This window comes from Littorina saxatilis, linkage group LG1, assembly GCF_037325665.1.
Source record: "Littorina saxatilis isolate snail1 linkage group LG1, US_GU_Lsax_2.0, whole genome shotgun sequence".
NCBI classification, from domain to species: Eukaryota; Metazoa; Mollusca; class Gastropoda; order Littorinimorpha; family Littorinidae; genus Littorina; species Littorina saxatilis.
The window spans coordinates 15,621,861-15,626,860 of record NC_090245.1 but is presented as its reverse complement, the minus strand read 5'-3'; the positions used below and the strand labels follow the sequence as shown (position 1 = coordinate 15,626,860).

The 5,000-nt window shown below is 40.8% G+C and overlaps 1 protein-coding gene across 3 annotated transcripts in view; it reads right to left on the bottom strand.

Moving 5' to 3' along the window:
• The window catches only part of LOC138962991 (lipopolysaccharide-binding protein-like), a 53,373-nt gene that overhangs the window by 40,250 nt on the left and 8,123 nt on the right, over positions 1-5,000 (bottom strand). Inside the window, exon 1 of one of the 3 annotated variants that reach the window (XM_070334974.1) lies at positions 64-218. The exons of the other annotated variants lie outside the window; for them this stretch is intronic. The gene's annotated coding sequence lies outside the window, so the exon portion shown is untranslated. Of the gene's footprint in view, positions 1-63; positions 219-5,000 lie in introns of those variants that run through there. 3 annotated transcript variants of the gene reach the window in all.

Genomic DNA, 5,000 nt, shown 5'->3' with positions numbered 1-5,000 from the left:
TGTGTGTGTGTGTGTGTGTGTGTGTGTGTGTCAACTTAGCCAGATTCATACATATGTACATACTTTTCCTTATGTCTCTCCAAAGAACCGCAGTGGTACGAAGGATGCTCACTCTTGACTCGTGTATTATGGAGAAGAAAAAAAACTGGCCCCTTTTATACGCATGCACACTAATTAGTCTCTCGCAAAGCGACGCATATTGTTGCCAACAGAGAATCTTTCACACTTTCACATTGTAATTTGACACCTCAGGAACGTACACCAAAGCTCCGGTCGATAGAAGTATCCTTCACTCCTTTATCCTTACTGCAGTAGGGCGAGGTAGCCTAAGATGGACCGGCTCCTTATGTGGGCCACCTCCTGTTCTGACAAACTAACGGTGCTAGAGCTCTCAAAACAATTTCATTCGCTGTATTTACTCTCTCTGGATAACTTGTACATGTGAAAACAGTCGCAGAAACACAAACAATGGCCACAACCGTTAGGCTTTTTCTCTTTTTCACACTTTTGGCAGTGTTCACTCTAAATTTGACGCTGAAAACGGACTAGTTTCTGTCCCCAGCCAAAGCTGTTATTACACACAAATTGCTGTATATGACAGCTAAGACTGCATTTTTTTTTTAAAGATTTTTGCAGTGTTGACCCCGAGTTTCTACTACAAATAATAATACATTGTAGCAACATCTCAAAGTATGTGTATGTCCCCTAATATGGACCAACTAGGTAAAAGGTAAAGGTATTCCCATAACCATCTGGTCGTAGGGGAGAGAGATGTTAGAGATCTCCACTTTTCTGGGGGCCAGCTTTTTATGAGGGCGGTGCCCATCTCCTCTCCCTCGCTGCCTTTGCCTTCCTCGGCCCTGAATAGGGTCAGGTACCCATTTCCAGCTGGGTGGACTGGAGAGCGCTCGGAAAAATCGGGTATTTGTATTTGTCCCCGAGTGGGGGACGAACCACGACCTCCAGCGTGAGAGGCAAGCGCTCTAACCACTGCGCCACTCCGCTCTCCAACTAGAACAAATACTAAAAAAGAATAGCTCAAAGCTGGTTTCATTAATTCAATAAGAAGCTTGCTGAAAATAACCTTTTTGAGCCCCCGAGGTTTAAAAAACAAATACTCTTCCGTTCGTGGAAGTTGATGATTTCATTTATGTTCTTTCTGTTTTTGATAACTTTCTTTCGTTTCCTGTTGTGCTTCAAATAATCTTCTCGTCAAGCCGAAACAGATAAATCTAAAGCATAATATTCTAATAAGTCTGACTTGCACACTAAATTGTATCATGTTATTATGAAGTATAGGGGGCGTTTTAAAGTGATTCGTGAAGGCCTCCCCAGGCTCCTAATATGGACCAGTTGTGAATGTGTCTGTATCTAATTGTGGCTGACTGTCTATCAAAGCTAATCCGCTCTGATTAGGCCTAAAGGTTAACTAAAGAGAGAAGGACTACCAAACACAAAATGAAACTTATTTGCAAGAAAACAAGCTATGAAACTATAAGGGGTCCATATAAGGCAACCTTCCCCTATTACTATAAGTAAGGATTCTGCGATCGACGGCGACCGAGCAGGATGTTTGTGTAAAACAGTATGCTTTTCAGTCACATCCTGTTTCGTGTCAGTAAACGACTCGATCACGTTCAACCGACACACACACACACACACACACACACACACACACACACACACACACACACACACACACACACACACACCCGATCTCCATCATCCCGATTCCCAGTTTACCGAAATACACACACAAAATACAAATGAACATGACCAGGCAGAGCTTCAGGGAAATTTGTTTTAACCTCCTGAGATTGTTTTTGACCCAAACATAACATATCTTATGTTTTTGGAATGAGAAAACGATAACGAACAAGATGAAATTATTTTTGGGTCAATTACTAAAATTTTAATTTTAATTAGAATTTTTAATGAACAAACTCATCAATTAATTGTTAAGCTTCCAAGCTGAAACGCAATCCCATAGTCCGGGAATCGTCGAAGATTGTTTGACCAAAATGTCATTTAATTTGATCAAAAAATGAGGATGTGACAGTGCCGCCTCAACTTTCACAAAAAGCCGGATATGACGTCATCAAAAACATTTATCGAAAAAACTGAGAAAAAACGTCTAGGGATATTTTTTTCAGGAACTATGTCAAGTTTAATGGAGAACGGTCCAGTAGTTTTCTCTGAATCGCTCTACACGTACACACATTTTGTCAAATAATGTTACTATAACGCACGTTTCGCGCGTGACACGGAATTTGTATTATGGTTTAGAGTTATATTAGGTTGCTTTGGTGTTCAGATCTCACTATCTCCAGTAATGAGCTATTTATAGCAATAGTCATTTCCCCCATCTGACGGAGTGGATATGTTTGAGAACAAAATAAACGCACTTTTGAGAATGTGACACCGCATGAAACGTGCGTTATGGTCACTTCAGGTCAGTAGTTTTCTTACCATTGCCTGTCTCAGCAGATTTTATTATGTCTGGTGCGGTTGAACATCTGAACTCTTCAAATAAACCAGTTTCTGTTGAAGACACCCTTCTGCTGTAAAGTAGCTTCCAGTAACATGAGCAAGGGTATGACCATTCCCGGTTTGGGTCGACATATTTGCGTGACACGCGAGTTTAATTTATCTATAAAAACAAAATTAAACATTCTTTTTTTCAATGCAGTGCATACACTGCTGCTTGGATGCAATTGAAGTTCACTTTTACTCATCTTGTATGAAAACGAAAAGAAATGTAAGGAAAAAGGATTCATAGTTAGCGACACCACCCCCCCCCCTCCCCCTCACCCTTCCTCTGTGACCAGCAGCAAAGAAAAACCCTAGCTCATACAATGTTAGACTGTAGACAGGTGCTTGTACTACGTAAGCACAGAGACACATACAAATAGACACAGATATAAGACACATGTATTTATCATGAGGAGTGAAAAGCTATATACTGTTCTCTTTACAGTGTGTAGACAGAACTGTTTTGATCAGTTAGACACATGTCAAGGTAAAGTGGACTGGCTGCGCGCATTCTATTTTGACATCTTCCAACACCACTAAAAACCTGATCAAACTAGCGAACAAATCATTGTATTTTTCGTACAATTGACCGCAGTAGTCATCATACTGATGCTGGGGCTGGGCCGCTATTGCGCGGGTCCGCTATTGCGCGGGGCCGCTATTGCGCGAATCTAACCCTAACCCTAACCCTAACCCTAACCCTAAAGATTCGCGCAATAGCGGCCCCGCGCAATAGCGGCCCCGCGCAATAGCGGGCCGACCCCCTGATGCTTTGGTGGGAATGCCCAAGCATGAACATGTTCGTCTTCAGGTTCTAAAAAGTGCCGAAGAAAAGAACACTTTCAGTTACTCCCAGCTTCGTAGAGAAAGTTCTTTCTCTGCTCCCTGCCAACTTGGAAGGGGATTATAACGGAGGGTGGTTGGGAGGGTTTTACAAGGGGGGGGGGGGGGTCCACAGTATGACACGTGAATACAGCAGGTGGTGTTTTGGTTTAATATAATGATAAAACACCAGGGACTTGATCTTGTCTCTCCTCCTACGTACACCATGCAGTGTTGATATTGCATATATCACACCCTTGGAAACATCACATCATGAAACACATCCATCAAGAAGATAAACTTAGCACATCCTCAGTTTGTGCGTGAGTGTAGATCCGGTTTTATGTACACAATCTCCTGTCAGTATGAAACAATTATATAGTGTGCCACCCTCCAACAGTTGCAACAACTGTCTGTCTGTCTATTTCAGTCAAAGACCTTTGGGTTGACATACAACGTGTGGTTAATGTAACGTTTTGTTTTGTCTATAATCAACGTTCCAATTACCTACCGTTCTTGGTTTTTTTCCATTCTGAATTGTGGAACGTTGGTAGTCTCTCTGTGTTTGGATTTTTAAACTTTGTGTGATGCAAAAAAAAAAACCACCACCAAAGAATAATTTTCATGCCACATTGTTACCTCAAAGGAACATAATTTATGGACACTTTGGCGGTTCTTGTTACAACCTACCCCTGGAGCTGGCTTCTGTGAAAATATTTCAAAATTAATACAACTTGCATGGAACAAATGTGACCCTCCACCACGAAATGAGTCGCTTGTCACCTCGCACGGTTCTGCGCTAGGCTTAATATAAGTCCGGGAGTGTCTGGTAACAGTGTGAGGGTCACCTTAGTCACAGGCTTATAACTCAAACAGTTTTTGCTCTTTTCTAAAACGGTTTTCACCACTGGCTAGAGCATAAAAAACCTCTTTAGGAATATGTAAAAATATGAAAATCATGCAAAGGTGACATGCGACTCATTCCGTGGTGGAGGGTCACAAATAGTGTTCTTATAGTGTTCTTACAGTTTAGGGCTCTGTTTGGACACAATAGACTGTAATATTCATAACAGCAGATACTGTCTGTAAGGATAAGACTATAATTATGTTTAACCAAGGGTACACAAAACCACTGTTGCAATTTAAGTGCTCGTCGACACAGCATGGACTTCACAAAACGTAATGCTTATTATTTTCACACACACACAGCTTTGACAACGTTCTATTATCAGTTTTCAGGATGTGGAGTTAATAATATATCTGCATGACATTCAATCTGTGAAAGATTGTTATGATACGGATGATGTTCTTGATAAAGAGCCTACGAAATCACGGGATAAAACAATTGAACTAGCATAGTATTTCTGTGTCTTGTTGCTGTTGTTGCTATTATTGTTTTTACTGTCAACGTCGAACGTTCATTCCTCTTCTTTTTTTTTCTTCTTTTTTTTCTCTATTTTTCTTTTCTTCCCTCCTAATTTTTTTTTTTTTTTAAGGAGATCAGACTTCTTTTTTTTGGTCCCATCAGCGGGTACTATTTCGGAAGGGTTTTATTTTTATTGTGATGTTGCCTACTGTAAACTTATAACCCTTTCACTCGCTCACTCTCTCTTTCTTGATAATTTTCTTTCTCTTCAGTCTGTGTG